Raw genomic sequence first — 17,268 nt, forward strand, 5'->3', positions numbered from 1 at the left:
CGGGCCCAGCCGCTCGGCGGCATGTGGGATCCTCCCGGACCCGGGCACGAACCCGCGTCCCCTGCATCGGCAGGCGGACTCTCAACCACTGCGCCACCAGGGAAGCCTGTATTGACTTTTTGGTATCACAAATTACAGGCCAACTGAAATTTATGAGCACGGGCTCAACACGCTTCATGTGTGATTTGAGTTCATCTGTGGAAAATGAGCAGAGGCAGGAAGTAAATTACGAGGTAAGGAGTAGTATTCACTAGGCATTTGTGAGATTTCTTGGTCAGCAGATTAGTTGATTCATGGTTAAAAAAAGAACTTATTAGACTGTGCTTTATGAAGTATTAGCTTTTTATTACTTATATGAAATAGGATATTCTAATTTTATTATTAGTGCAGAACAAATGTGCTGAGTCTTGAAAGGTGTGCTCATCCAGGAATGGATGAAAACTGTTCAGGAGGTCGAATTCATTTGGTGCCTTTTGGGAAACTGTTGCAGGTGATGAGTCAGACACTTGGGTGACTCCACCCAGCGTTTGCTGTTTCTCTATTCAGTTAAAAATAAATCCAATATTGTCCCTTTATTAAGGAAATTGTGACAAAAGAGCACAGTCTTTTAATCCCTAACAGTACACTGATGCCTCTTACTTTGCAGGTGGTTTGTTATGGGCAAGTAACTTAAAAAGTTGTTTGGTTTGTAGCAGGCAGGGAGTCTACATAGCACAGTGAGAGTGCAAGCACTTTGGAGGCACACAGTCCTAAATCCAAATTTCCGGGCCATTTCTGGGATCTCACAAGAACCTCAAATTTCTCACTTTTTAAATGTGGGCAATGATACCTCTCTTTCAGCATTGTGAGGATTAAATTAAATCAGATTATCATTGTAAAGTGCCAGCCCAAAATTAAATTTGCAACAAAATCAGTTTCCTCTCCTTCCTCTCAAATCCATTTTTTTGGTTGCATGATCTTGTGATTTGATTTTCATAACTTAAAACTACAGTCTAGCTCTATTTGGAGGAAAAGTTGGTCAGGTAATTCTTTTATGTCTCATGACTCCGTAGAAGAGGGCACTGTTAAAATTGTTTAGGTTTGGCATTTTAAATAAAACCACCTCTTTGCAGGAGAGACGCAAGTGTAAAATATGTTAGGAGAAAGGACATAAATATTCTAAAAGCTTATACTCATGTGCATAGCTCGTGTTCCAAGGAGTTACATTAGGCTTCTTAAGTAATTTGGAATGAGAGGAGGTCTAATATTATTTCCTTCTCTGTTTCACTTTAATCTGTGAGTAGTTCAGAAGGGTCATTCGTTGGCTGTTTTATGTCACTCCTGCACTATTAGAGAGAAATTAAGTTTGGCCCTGTTTGCCAAATTTGAGACAGTTAGGATGATGGAAAAAGGAGCCCTCAGGTTCTTGCTTTAATTTTATAAAACTTCGTAGTTTTTCCTGGATAATTAAATTGACAATAGGATTTAAAACCTTAAATTCCTTAGTGTTCAAAATCTTTATTGAAACCATCTACCTTGAAAATATTATCTTCTTATGATGGGAGTGACAAGCTTGGGTACAAGCTTTAAAAAACAAACTGCACGGATTGCAATTTTTGTTTTAATGACACAAAAATTAATGGGTTGCCTTATATATGGCTGTCATGTAGTATCCTGGTTTTTTTTTCCCCTGCAGAGTTGTTATGTATGCGTGCTTACTGCTTTTATTGTTTGACTCACAAATACCTACCTTTGGTTTCAAAATGTGTGGTAGTATTAACCATCTGTAATTTTCTTCATTTCTCAATAAAGAAATGGCATTGGACGGTCAACAATTAATTGCTTAGCCACACAGTATTTTTAAGCAATCTGCCGCTTTTCAGGACCAAGGGAAAATCCTATCCATGTGCTTGGTCTATGATTGGGACAGATTTTTGCTGCCATAGCTCTTCGTAACAGCAGTGGATGCCAGCAGGTTTATGACTCCATCTCTAGAGTTATTGCCCCAAGAAATAATATTTCAATTGTAGCTATCTCTGAGAGATGTCTCTATACAGATTCTTTTACCTTTTGCTTTGAAACTGTCCATGGACCAACGCTTCTTATGACCAAAACTGTCAATGATGTAGATAGCAGAGGTATATATATCAGTAAAGATTTTTAAAAATTGAAATATGGAATGAAAACAGTGAGGTCTGCTGGAAGCCACAGCAATATCTAAGGCTCAAGCATTTTCCAAAATCTATATATTGCCAGAAAATAAGAAATATTTGAGATAATCTAGAGTATCTTTCGGTTTAGTTGAGTGATTTTCCACTCCAAATCAATCATACAATTCCAAACCTTCTCTAAATTGGCCTGATGATCTATGAAAGTCTTAATTTAGACATGTTGTACAAACAAGTACTATATTCTCAAGCATACATTGCTTGAGGAGTGTGTTTTAAAAGTGTGGTGCAAGCTGACACCTTGGTACAAATGTGTGAAAATGATAAATGTAGCAGACAGCTAAAGTGCTACTCTGCTCAACACTTGATATATAATTTCCAGTGCAGTTATCTTTAGTGATTAACCTCTGATGTTTCTTCAAAAGGTCTGCTAATCTGAATCATTTTTTGGGTGCCTTGGAGATTTAGATGATTGTTTCAGACACTTAGATTTACTGCTGTTCTTCTGAGGCCTGTCTGAAGAGGGCCTGGTTTTCCTAATTCCTAATGCAGCAGCAATAAGAACAATATTTAGCACTTATGAGGCTCCACTTCTCAGTTTCAAAGCACTTTACAAATATCAATTAATTGCTTTGAATGGGGAGTTCTGCAGCTGCTGGAGAAAAAAAGGAGCACACAGTGATTGGCTCATTATCATTTACAGCTGTTGAAAAATGGTCTTCAAAGAAATAATTACAGATTTTCATATATATTTAAGGGAAAAAAAGGAGCAAGGGGAAGGTTACTAAGGATCTTTTTAAACAAATGACTCTTGTCTTTCCATTCTGTTTTGAGAGCAGCAGCTTTATTGCAAACAATTATCCTTCCCTAGACAAAAAGAAGAGAGGCACTTTAATACTCCCTCTCCAAGAAAACGGTGAGACCATAAATCCTCTTTTTGGAAATAATCTCAATCTCACTGCTTTTCAGTTTGGGGCTATTTAGAATTTTTGTTTATCAGCAGTAGGACCGCTGCCGGACTTTGCTTGATACAGCCTTATTTAACGTCTGATCCAGTGTTGGCTTTGTCCCTCTTTAATTATGCATGAAAACAGAACAAGTAGACAATAATTGATAGTGCTTCTTGCATTGTTTTCCACAGAGCTTTATCACCATAGGGGGCCAAAAAATACTATCCAAATGGTCTCCCTGTCACCAGGAAGAAAAAGAGGCAGCTCAGGCCATGGAAACAGTTTTCTTCCTTTCTCTTTTCTTTTTCATTCTCTTTTCCCCCCCTTTTCTTCTTTTCATAATGCGAATCTCCTGGTCGGGCAGATAAGCTGCTAATTCTATTAATTTTCTTATCAAAATCAGTGAGGTAAGCGAAGCTTCCAATTTAGTGATTTATTATCCTGAGCAAGCTCTGAGAAGTGCACCTTTCATATTCTGTAATTGGCACGAGAGGGGAAGAGACTTTCAAGGGAGATGCACTCAGCTAACCGTTTCCATTTCAATTGACTATTGAGCAAACAAATGCAATGTCCTTTCATTGGCTTAAATAATTTAAAATGATAAAGCTAGCAATTCTGCATTTGAATATACGCTAGTGGATATCTGTGTGCAAGATGCTAACCCCTAAGACATTAAAATATCAGCACAATAACATCTCTCTATAGGATTTCTCACCGATAAAACATCCAAGTGTGATATGTTAATTGACATGCAAAAGGCCAAAATTGATCACACATGAAATCTGACCCTTATCATTACACCATTCCCCCAAGCCGCTGGAAATAAACATCTTTCCTTTGCATATTGAGTGCTGGATTCTTTTACATATACAAGGTGGCTGCAAACAGTGGACTCCACTATTTAAGCATTGAAATAGGAACCAGTATCAAAGGCAGGAACATCAACAGTTGGAAAGAAAACAAAGTGGTGAGGTGTTGGATGCCAAGAGTGAGTGGGACTGGTCCAGATGAAAATATAGAAGGTAGACTAGATTTTGGGCGGGCAAAGTAGCTACTTCTTTTTTAATGTCATTTGGAAAGTTCGAGAAGGCTCCTCTGCCCCAAACATTACCGTCAATAAAACAGAATTTGAATGGTAGGGATCCATTTCTTTATGACCATAATTTTCCTTTAAAATTAGCAATCATATAATTAGTATCAACTAGTTTAATGATTGCATATAATACTCGTATATGTTGCCTTATTTAAATTTAAGAGCAATGTGTTAATTCTCCTATTTCATAGATGATGCTTAGAGAGCCTTGAGAAATTAAATATCATACATAATACTTAGAGACTTGGGAAGTTAAGTAATTTGTCTGATTTCACTTGGTTAGAAAGTGTTCAAGCTGGGATTTGAATTCAGAACCATGAGACTCTTTTCTCTAATCATTGTACTATTCTTCTTCTAGATTTGTGTTTCTGGAAGAATTAACACCCGAGGCCCTTAAATCTTCAATATAAATCACACTTTTAATTACACCATACACAAACCTTTAAATTAGTTTTTTGGTACTTAAAACTTCAAAGATAACTCATATTAAAAATGAGATCACTGTTTCTCATGAAATATAGTTTTGACAATTTGGAACTTCCCTTCTAATTTTTTGGGATCTTTTCCCCTTACATTTTCTGGGAGGAACAGGCCAGGGATTATTTTCCCTTGTAGAGTGCTGTCCATGGTGCCTATGGCTGGGAGATGTACTGCAGCAGCATGCACAATGATTTAGACATTTGTTTGGGCTTTAATCTTTTCTCATCTACATGCACCACCAAAATAAAAACCAGTGACGTATGTACCCTATAAATCTGCTTGTTCCCTCACTCCCCAGAAATATTTCAGGAAGAACTTGACACTTGTAATCATAACTGGGCTTAGATGCAGCCACCTTTTGATTCAGCGATCCTGTATCCCCTTCCTTTTCCATTTTAAACACCATGGAAATAGTGGATGCCAGAAGGGCATGGGCTGGTGTGGTGATGCTGTTGGAAGGATGTAGAATCTACTTATGTGAAGTGAATTTCCATCTGACTTCAAGTGTATAGATTGTTGAATTAAGAGAACAAGTTGTGAGGGCAGTAAGTGTAGATTACACAGGTTGGGAGAAGCCACTGAGCTTCACAGGGAGTGCAGCAAAAAGGCAGGTATACGATGACAGTGACACAGGGCAAATGTTCTTTGAGAATAGAGTTGCAAAGGACGACTGGATATTACTTACAGGCAGAAGAAGTTTGACAATAATTAGCTAGATTTGGGTCTAAAGAAAGACAATGTGAGACCTTGTTAAAAAGAAAAGAGGAAAGTAAATAATAATTATTATGGGATAATAATTCTGTGGGTTCCTGGGAGGTATGTACTATGTAAGAGTAGGACAGAATAACGACCTGGTGAGGGGAAATATGGAAAGGTGGACCAAAGGAAGGAGGGAAAAGACAAAACTATATTTGTGATAATTATTACTATTTACAAAACACTATGTGTTATGCACTGTGCTATGTGATTTCCCTGTATTATCTCATAAGATTATTTCCATTTTGTGGATGAAGAAGTTGTCCCAGTTGTCATTCTATGTTCTAGATTGTTTTGCAAGGACATAACAAATATGAATTAACTATAGAGGCATGGATATTGTGGATTGAAAAGAGAAAGAATTTACATATGGAACAAAAAAGTTCCATAGAACAGCTTATTCAGTGGTTTGAATAATGCACTAAGATTATATAAACCCTGATTACTAATAGTATAATGTTAGTCGTCATAGAAATTCTCAAATCTTCAGTATAAAATGGAATAAAGTTTCTGTTGTTATCTATTCTACAAAAATATTTTGTAAATAATCAAAACAGGCATAATATGGCAAAGCATAATTGTGAAGAAAGGTATTTATGAGACAAATTATTTGTGATTTTAAAATGACCATGAATGCTTTTCATTAAGGTAGTTAGGATGAAACTAGAACTTGATTCTCCACTTGCTTCCAAGTTTCCATCTGTATCTTCTGTGTACAAAGGTGACTTTGACTTCAAAGGGCAAATGGGAATTGGATCTGGTATGAAAATGGGACTAGGAAATATATGGTCTTTCAGGAAAAGGTCATTATATACTGTACAGAAGCTCAACTTTTATTTTGATTAAATACTTTTTCAGTGGGATTTACTAGCTAATTACTTCCCCAGCTTTGTGCCTTGGCAAGACTTACCTAATCTATAATGTCTGCTGAAGGACTTTGAAGCCTCAAGGTTTGTGTGCTTTTATGTAAAATTATTAATATTAACAATAATTAACCACAAGTGGTAACTAGGGTGGGCCAGATGGCCTTTCCTTCTTTCAAAAACTTCTTTACATTCTTAGTTTCAAAAAGTAAAGGTGATAATGGAACGATGTCAGTGGCATTTTAAATGAAATTATTGATCTTGGAGTGAAGTTTAAATAATTAACTCAACAAGGGGACTACCTTTCACTTGTGTCAAATTGGAAGCTTTAAAAACCATCTGCTTATGTCCCAGGAAAACTTTTTGTCTGTTTGTAGTCATGCTGAGTTTGGGGTTCCTGTTGGCCTTATTTTTAAGACCCTCATCCATTAATCTTAGTAGGTATTAGTCAGTATCACTGGTAATTAGTCTTTTAAGTTGCATCCAGAAGGAAGGTATAAATTATTAGAAGTTTCCTGCTGGGCACAAGTGTAGATGATTCATGGACCTATAGTACTTTCCTCTCTCTCTGTTAAGAAGATGGGAAGAGTGTGTAATTGGAAAGACTACCCTTCACGCTTTGTCTTGATTTTAACAATTGCTGGCCATTACATCTGTTGTATCTGGAAACACAACAGGCTGAGTTCTTTTTTATTTTTTTAGACTTATTTTACATTCTTTAATTCTCCCCCTTCTCTTTTGGTTCCCTTTTCTATTCTTCCTTCTCTAATGTCAGTAGCATGTCTCTCCAGAAGTAGCCTTGTCTGCAGTAAATGTAGTTTTGCCAGCAATCTCCTGCCTTGGCCAGTGGTAGTGGAGTTGGGGGGTGGTAGGAGTAGGAGGGGTGATCACATTAGATTTTTCTCAATGAGGATTTAACCTTGAATACATGTGGCATCCAATTGTAATCCTAACCTCAGGCATATAGATTAAAGGAAAGAAAATTGGCCACCAGGCTTATGTGATTCTCTTGTACCTTTTACTTATTACTGAACTTTCCTGGCAGAACTTTTCCCCTAGATAAACCCTGGTAGGCACCCATATTTTTCTGTGCATATATTTAAGCAGTGAAGCATTTCTGGAGAAAGTGAGATGAGATTGGTAGGGCTAAAAATTTATGATTACTTCATAATTAATATATGTTAGAAACCAACCTAAGCTAGCATAAGCAAAAATAGGAATTTATTGGCTTATGTAAGTGGAAACTAAAGGGGTGGTCAAGATTTTGGCATAGCTGGATCTGAACATTCAAACAGTATCATCGGGGCTCTGCTTTTCTCTTCATCTTGATGACAAGATGACATCTAGCAGCCTTAACTGAGCTTCCATTGTCTTTGTACTTTTAATAGCAGTGAGAGGGAAAGAACGTTCTTTCTGATGACAGTAGAAATTTTGAGGCTGTTTTCTGATTGGCCAAGCTTGAGTCACATGCTCATCCTTAGACCAGTAACTCAAGTCTTAGTCCTAAGTCTACGCCTAGGGTCAAGGTCCAGGCTAGGTCCACTTAAATCTCTTGGGCTGAGCAGCCTTGCTGTAGAGTGGGAGAGGGGAACACCCATGTCAATAATCAAATTCAGAAGTGTTCTCAAAACTTCTTAGCACCTCCTACTGCAATCTTCTGGTCCAAGCTGCACTTCTGCTCTTAACAACAAATATTTCAAACCATCTCAACTTTTATCAAACCTCTGATCTTCCCCCAACTCACCTCAGTGTTTTCTCTTTCTGTGATGAATGACCTTTCCTATCTTACAAACAAAGGTCATCAGTTTCCTGCTACCTGACACTTATGCAAATGCAAGAGCTTACATTTACATCTATCCTCTTCCCTTCTGTTTCACTAGAACAGGGACTCCTCTTTCTATTTATGACCAGTGCCATTATCTGTGCTATTTCCTGCCCTCTGACACCTAAATACTAACCATCCGCCATCTTTTTCATGCATATTCTACTGCATTCTCCTACCTGGAACAACCCATTCTCTATTTTACTTTTTAATAAAGCTTGTTATTAATCATATATTCCTTCTCTAGCTACTTCCCTGAAACTTTCCCTCCTTCAAAGTCAAACTTCTTATGAATAATGACAGTTCTTATCTCCACTTTCGCACTCCTCACTTGTTTTTTGACCCACTCTAGTCTAACTCTGATCAAAACAGAAAATCCTATTATGTTCCTTCTGCTTAGAACCATTCAATGTTTGTCCACTGCTCTTAGGATAAGAATCCAAATTCTCAAAACCATTATTCAAAAAGATACATGCACCCAATGTTGATTGCAGCACTATTTACAATAGCCAGGGCAGGGAAGCAATCTAAATGTCCATCAACAGAGGAATAGATAAGGAAATGTGGTACATATATACAATGGAATATTACTCAGCCATAAAAAGGAATGAAAGTGGGTCATTTGTAGAGATGTGAATGGACCCAGAGACTGTCATACAGAGTGAAGTAAGTCAGAAAGAGAAAAACAAATATTGTATATTAATGCATATATGTGGAATCTAGAAAAATGGTATAGATGAACTTGTTTGCAAAGCAGAAATAGAGACACAGATGTAGAGAACAAATGTATGGATACCAAGGGGGGAAGGGGGGGTGGGATGGACTGGGAGATTGGGATTGACACATATACACTACTATGTATAAAATAGATAACTGATGAGAACATACTGTACAGCACAGGGAACTCCTCTCAATGCTCCGTGGTGACCTAAATGGGAAGGAAATCCAAGGAAGAGGAGATATATGTGTACATGTGGCTGATTCACTTTGCTGTACAGCAGAAACTAACACAACATTGTAAAGCAACTATACTCTAATAAAAAAAAATAAATGAGAAGAGAAAATAGGTAAATTATAAAAAAAGAATCCAAATTCTCAAAATGGCTTACAAGACCCTAGACAGTCTGGCTCCTATGGAGATCTCCGGCCACGTCTCACACTACTCTCCTCATTTCACATTACAACTATCATGTTTCAGTTTCTAATACATATTGTATCACATTCCCAGCAGGAACTAGCTTGTACATTCCAACTGTGTGATTGAGGAGAGTTTATGAAGGACTAGATACAAAGGTATAGTCAGGGTTAAGAGAAAACAGATGATGAAGCAAGCATCTGAGAGCTGTTACCAAGAATGTAGATCCCTGTAGGTGCCAGCAGAAAGAATAACTACAGGTTCCTGAGATGGCCCTTTGTTGTAGCTCTTGGATAAGACAACCCCTCAGGAGCTGTTGTCTTAAAGAGACTATCACAGCAATTGCCAACCCAAGGACCAGCAGGGAGAGAACCAGGAGAATAAATGCCTTAAACTCTTGGCTAAAAGTTAACAGAATCCAGAGGACAAAGAACCTGCATTATACATAGGAGTTAACCTTTTGGGGTACAGAGTGGGGTAAAGAAGGGTGGAGAGTGGATTAGGAAGAGTAATGGATAACCTCCAGCTCCTTCTCACCATGGCAATTTTGCATATTCTGTTCCTCTGTCTAGATACCCCTTTTTGATGCTGATCCTCTTCAGATAGTTAATTCTTTTTCATCCTTCAAACCTCAACTCAAGTGTCTGTTTCTAAGGGAAGCTATCTTTAATCAACTCATAGATCAAGGCCCTTCATTTATACTCTCATGGGGTCTTGTTCCTTTCCTCCTCAGCACTTATCTCAGTTTATAATTATCTCACTATTAGTGTGATAACTTAAATTTAACTAATATCTGTCTCCTCCATAAGGCTCCATACTTCATATGACTGGGGACTATGTCTAATCTGACTCATGGTACAATCCTTAAGCCCTAACACACAATGCCTGGCATATAGCAGGAATTCACTAAATACCTGCTGAATGAATAAGTAGACTGGAAATGTAATCAAAGCACATGAAAACATTTACCAAATCTCATTTACAACTGCTTTGTGACTTCTTTCTTCACTTCATTGCCTTTGGTTTAGGCATGTGCTGTTTTGCTGGGTTGGCAGACTCTTGGATACTTTAGCCAGATGGGTGTAATCCTGCCTATTGGTAAGGCAACTTCAGATTCATAATTCTCTCATGACATTTTAGGTAAATACATTATTTTTAAACTTGTGCTTGGTTAGTCACCTTTACTAAATGCAAAATGCCTGTTTGGCACAAACATGCTTTCCTTTCTATGGCAGGAAGGGATTTAATGCTTTTAAAATGACATAGATGGGCTCTGTTAAATGTTCTGGCTTCTCTGCTGTCTCAGTTCAGCTCAGGTAACACACATTTATTGAGTGTCTACTATATGCCAGACAGTGTTAAGTACTGGAGATGCAAAAATGAATAGGACATAATCCTACTTCTAAAAAGTTTAGAGTCTGGAGGGGGAAACAGACATAATTAATTTAATTGATATACAATCTGGTAAATGCAGCGATTAGAAATGGATTGTCTGTGAACTTAATGAAGCTTAAGCTAAAACATTCTCACTTGCTGGGCTTGCTCCAAAGTCCTAGCAATGTATTTGCATGGTCATATGCTTTTGTAAAATATGTGAATGTCAGCTATTTTCAGTGCACTTGGGTAGGAGTACATTCTCTACACTGGCTTCCCCCACACCTCACTTTCCCTTGTATTATGTAGCATAAGACGAGCAGCAGACATTTTTGGGATTTAGATAAGGAGAAGTTGAGTTGATACATTTTATTTGGGTTTCGTGAGATATATTTATGTGTTTTTTAGTCACTTCCATGTATAGTTAAATGATTACTAATCATCTTGGTATTTTAGGAATGCTTTATTGCTTATTGTGTCAACTCACCTGACATTGTGACATGAGGGTATGAGGCTAGAGTTTGTAGGATGATAGGAATATGTTCCACTCTCCTGTCATGAAAAGAATGTGGGTGGAGAAAAAACAAAATTTGAAATAAATGGAGCCAGAAGGTAGTCTGTGGAAAAATTTTCCAGTCATCCAATGTGTAAAACTATAAGCAAAGGCTTTGATTTTCACTGATGTCTGGTTAAAATGGAAGATCTTTCATATACAATTATAAACACACCATGTGTTGTATTTTGGATGGGAATTGTGTGAAACAGAGTTATCAGAAATTCTGTGTTTGTAGCAGCACAGAGAACTTGTCTGTGTATAATGTAGCATGTTTTATGAAGCCCAACTATCAATAATAAAAAACAAATATTGGTCAACTGTAGCAAAAGAAAGACTGAATTACATTTCTCCTCTCTATGGAAAAATATTACAAAATCATGGTCATACAAAGAGGTGATAAAGAGTATGCAGTCAACAAGTAGGAAAATACATAGGAAAGGTATGCTAAAGGTATCAGGCAGCTAATCAACTAAATATGATGTTATTTTTTCTGTTTTTTTGATAGATGGTTTATTTTTTGACTTTTCAAAATTTATAATTTGATGTGATTTTTGCATCCAACTTTATATTTGTAATTTTGTATTCTTTTGCTTAAGGAGGGTCACAGAAATTGTATTAGTTTCAAGCCCCCCAAACCTGAAGCTGCCCTGGTGGTGACAGAGGTAGCATCTGCTGTTGAGGGCATTTGCGGTTTTGGATGGGGTAGTAATGGAAAGGCAGGGATCAAATGCTTCCCTAAAGAGGGAACATGTAAGCTGAGGCCTAGAGGATGCGTAAAACTTTGCCAGATAAACTCTCCAGTTGCAGAGGGGCTTGTCCAAATCATTGGAATTTCTTTTTAGTCTGGTACTTTTTTAGGGCATGCTTGGTTACCTGCTTCATTCTAATGCACAGGTGTCTTTATTATTTTATAACTGATTGTAGAGAGAGCAAGTTTGGGATGAAGTCTACCGAGTACTGTGGATTAATTTTGAGTTTCTTACAAAGAAAGGAGGCCAAGAACTTGTGGAACCTCAAGGGTGTTTGGGTCTCCAGGCACAGACAAAACTGTTTTAGAGCTTAGGTGGTCATTTTCCCATATCTACTTGGAACCCATCTGCATTCTGGGTTCAGGTCTTTGGCATGGCCAATGGTGTGAACTTGATGGTGGGTGATAGTCAGAATGTTTCTCTGAGTGTCTATGCAGCCTGCAGAGATGGGTAAGCAGAAACCAGAGCCAAAGAAAAAGACAGGTAAACATCTAGCCCTGTGGTTACTTCAGCTGGCAGATTGGTTTGTGGGTTTACTTATTTATACAATAAATATTTATTGAGTTCCTACTGTGTGCCAGATCCTATTCTAGGTTCTGGGACTACAAAACCTAGAATAGGTTTTTATGTGAACAAAACATATAAAACTGGCTTCTGCGGAATACATTGAAGATATTCCTTGAAAATAACAAGCAATAAATTGAATTTTGCAGGGGAAGGAGGTTATGCTAACTCACAGGTATGGGTCACTAAATTTTGCTTTGTACTCTACTATATAATGTCGCTTATTTTCATAAAAAATAAAGTTTGCCCAGCCAACTCTTTGAGAAAAACCAATATTCCGGGAAGGTGTGGTGTGTGTAGCCTGGTACATAAACACCCAGTGTGAGCTTTATAGTTAATTGAAGAGAAACCATTTGAAGGTTTTCAAAAAAGGGAATGTGAGAATCAAGTTTGTATTGATCCAGATCATTCTTACTTCTCCGTGAGCTTGAAGTAAGGAGACAGGGAGACTAATTAGGAGGCTAATGTAACACTCCAGACTGGAGATAATGCAGGCTTGAGGCGGAAGTGGGGAAACTGGAAGGAAAGAGAAGGGTCCAATTCAAAGAATACTTGGGAAGTATTGATAAAATGAACAGAACTTGGAAACTGATTGCTTGGGAGTGGCCACAGGAGTTAGAGAAGTTGAGGAATATTCCCAGGATTTTTAGAGTGGATAGTCAGGCCACCAACTGAGATAGAACATGAGGATGGAAGAACACTTTAGGGATAAAATAATGAATTCAGTATTGGATGTGTGGAGTTTGAGATGCCCGTGAATATCTGATGGAAATGACCATTAAAAAGTTGGATTTTCAAGTCTGTTGAGGGAAGTGCCATAGACTGGGAATAAATATTGGCAATTATTGGAATGCAGGTGATGCTTGTAGTGGAAGTAATGGATGAGATGCTGGAGAGGAGTGGGGAAGAGCAGTAGCCCAAGGATGGACACTAGGGAAGAGCTCCAAGAGCCACACTTAGAGTGTGGGCAGAGGTATGGGGGCCTTTGGGACATCGAAAGGGGCCCAGAGAAGTATAAGAAGCTTCTTGATTATTCTCTTGTGGAGCAAACAAATGTGGAGTTGCTGAGCCTCATTTATTCATTCAAGAAATATTTATTAAATATCCCTGGACATGTTGCAACATTTCCCTCTAATTACTTTGTGACTGGCGTCGGATGCCCAGATGGTTGTATTGTTGAAAACACATATGATTAACTCCTTGGTGGGAAGAAATGGCTCTAAGTAAGGTCCCTTAGCCCATAGCAGGAAGGTCCAAGACACTGAGCATGAAGGCAGCAAAGCTGTTGTGAAGCCCGGCCAGATGGTGACTGGGGATGAGGGGCGTGTGTGGCAACAGGCCGGCCTGAGGGACACACGTGTTGGGTACGGGAGGCGTGCTGTGTAGCTTCTGTCACTGACCCACAAGCATGTCTGGCACATGGCTGGCAAGCACTGCCTCCAGCACAAGTGCCTGAATCCCTCCTTAAGCCATGAGGCTGTTTCTTGCAGGTTTCTTCCCCCAAAGCAGCCTTCACAATCTGTTTAGCGCTGTCTCTGTGCTTGGGAGGAGCTGGAGGTCTGTGAGGCTATGGCAAAGAAAGGAGGGCTAATGGCCTACTTTGGAAGGTGATGAAGAAAGAAAAGAGTCTCATCATTTTAGAAGTAGGGTTTAATTCATATAGTCAGTAAGAGGACACCTAACTGCTGGCAATAATCATCAATTTACTCCCACCAAATATGTTTACAGGGATTTCAAGGTGGATAAAGTTCTCAAACAGAAAATGTTAAAGGGTCTAAGAAAAATTACAACAGCCTTAGAAAAGGACTTAAATAATTAAGAACAGTCTCAAAGAAATATAGAACATCAGAGAAAAGTTTTGGACATGTTTGTGTTTTAAATAAGAAAGTCTTAAGACAAAGATGGCTTTTCTTTAAAAAAACAAGGGAACAGTTGTGGATTTCTATTGTAAGCACCCTTCCATTTTTGTTTCTTGCACTGGACTCCTTTAAAACACTTTTTATAGAAGAGATGGCCATGTGTTAGCTGCTTTAAATACATTCTTTGGCTCCTCAGATACTTGTGATACTGGCATTATTATCTCTACAAGGGAGAAGACAGAAGCTCAGAGAGGCCATGTACAGTACTCTTTTCTCTAAGTGACAGAACCCACGGAGTAGATCTCGAGCTTGGTGTCCAAGTTCTTGTACCATAGCTGCACTTTTTTGCTTCCCATTTCCCAGACTAGATGCTACTATATATATTTTTGGATTTGGGGGCCATGACTCCTAATCAATTCCACATCTGAGTCAAGAACCTGGTATGGGGGGCTTCCCTGGTGGCGCGGTGGTTGAGAGTCCACCTGCCGATGCAGGGGACACGGGTTCGTGCCCCGGTCCGGGAGGATCCCACATGCCGCGGAGCGGCTGGGCCCGTGAGCCATGGCTGCTGGGCCTGCGCGTCTGGAGCCTGTGCTCCGCAACGGGAGAGGCCACAACAGTGAGAGGCCCGCGTACCACAAAAAAAAAAAAAAAAAAAAAAAGAACCTGGTATGGGATTGCCAGGAGACAGCGTGGCCGCAGAGGTGGTCTCTCAGGCTGTCTCTGTCAGGTACACAGTGGGAGGGAGGTAGAGTTTACAGCGCGTGGCTCATCCCCCTTCTTGTTTCTCCCCACCATCAAAGATCCACCGTGGGAGACTATGAGTGACAGGGAGGAGGAGGGGAGCAGGCCCCCCACTGTCAGCCTCGGGCACTGAGTCACCGCCACGGGGTGGCATGGGGCAAGATCAGGAGGATGGGTGTAGGATCACGTTGTGCTAGGCTCCTTGGGTACAATACGTCAAGGCCTGTCTTTAGTCTTCAAGTTGAATCAGGGAAGACAAAATGAGACTATAAAGGAAGACATGTAAATTCATTTCAGCGCTCAGTTTAAGTAAAGCTTGTTCCCATTGGAAAATAGAGTTTTACTGACAGCTGCTGATTAGATCCATCATCTGCATCCCCTGTTGGTGACGGCATTAGGTGGGGGGGATGATGGCATTTGGAGATTTCCTGGAGTAGATTGATCTTTGATTTTTATGTTGACTTGTCCCCCCTGCCCTTCTTTTTTTTTTTTTTCAGCATTGTTATAGGAAGACAAATTGTGAGCAGAGTCTATTTCTGCCCTCAGTTCCTGATGAAAGTATATCATGAAGCCTCAAACAAAATGATAAGCTAAGTATGTGTAGCTGTTTGTTTACTTCATTACAGAAACCTAAATGTAAATTCTGCTGACTGCTAAGTGTCCATTTTAAAAAGCCGTCATCCCATGAGCATCTTCAAGGTACACAGTACTGTAATTGTTTTCAATGTTTGCTTGTTGTAGAGATTCCCTATCGCCATATGGAAGTTACCTTACTAAAAGCTGCTTGACCTAGTTGAGCCATAACCTTTTCTGGGCGAATAAATAAGTCTTTGGCTCACTCTTTTTGTTGTCCTTGTAACACTTTAGGGCCTTAGAAAAAGTGGTCTGGCAAAAGTTTTTTCTTTTGTTTCTATTTGCAAGACTGAATGTGTAATGTGGCTTTGCAGATCTGATGGCAAGAGATTGGCTAGCTTCCACACTCATTTAAAAATCACGATTGGGGCTTCCCTGGTGGCGCAGTGGTTGAGAATCCGCCTGCCGATGCAGGGGATACGGGTTCGTGCCCCGGTCCGGGAAGATCCCACATGCCGCGGAGCAGCTGGGCCCGTGAGCCATGGCCTCTGAGCCTGCGCGTCCGGAGCCTGTGCTCCGCAACGGGAGAGGCCACAACAGTGAGAGGCCTGCGTACCGCAAAAAAAAAAAAAAAAAAAAAAATCACGATTGGTGCCTCTGCTGGAGGGGTTTTCGATTCACCATCTCTAATCTACACTTCTGGAAGATTTAGGGACCAGATGTCCAGGATCAGTGAGGAAGATCTTGCCTGCCACAGTCAATACTTTTCCCCTGTCATCCTGCTGGCCCAGGGATTTGGAAATCCCCATCAGGCGTACCTAGTTGTATATGTCTTTAGTAGAAGTATTGCTAAACAGAGTCTAGGTTGCTAGACTAACCCGGTTCTGATATATTTAAAACTCCTTTGACGTTTTCCTCTTTATAAATTCTTTTCTTAGTCAACTTTCTCTTTTTAACTGTCTTTTCTGTTCTTCCATTTCAAGTCTGTTCATAACGCTTATCTTTGACTTTATTTCTTCCCACCAACAGAGATATTTCCATGATTCCATTTTGCTATTGCTTTCTTGACTTGCTTGATGTAATCTTGCCAAGCAAGTGGCCTTGCTGCTCAGAGTGTGGTCCTTGGACCACCAGCATCAGCATGACCTGTAAGCCTGTTACAAGTGCAGGGGGAAATGGAATGTTGGTCAAAGGGTACAAAGTTTCGGTTATGCAAGAGGAATAATTTCTGGAGATCTAATGTACAGCAATGTGACTATAGCTAACACCACTCTATTGAATACTTGTAATTTCCTAAGAGGGTACATCTTAAGTGTTCTCACCACACACACACACACACACACACACACACACACATGAAAATGGTAACTACTTGAGGTGATGGATATGGTAATTAACTTGATTGTGGGGATTATTTCACAATGTACATGTATATCAAAAAGTCAAGTTGTACACCTTAATTATACAATTTACATTTATCAGTTTTACCTCAATAAAGCTTTAAAAGAAGAAAAAAAGAAATGCAGGATCTCAGCTCTCACATTAGGTCTACTGATACAGAATGTGTCTTTTTACAAGATCTCCATGTAATATGTATACATGT

Source organism: Physeter macrocephalus, chromosome 6 (assembly GCF_002837175.3).
Source record: "Physeter macrocephalus isolate SW-GA chromosome 6, ASM283717v5, whole genome shotgun sequence".
In the NCBI taxonomy this organism is placed as follows: domain Eukaryota; kingdom Metazoa; phylum Chordata; class Mammalia; order Artiodactyla; family Physeteridae; genus Physeter; species Physeter macrocephalus.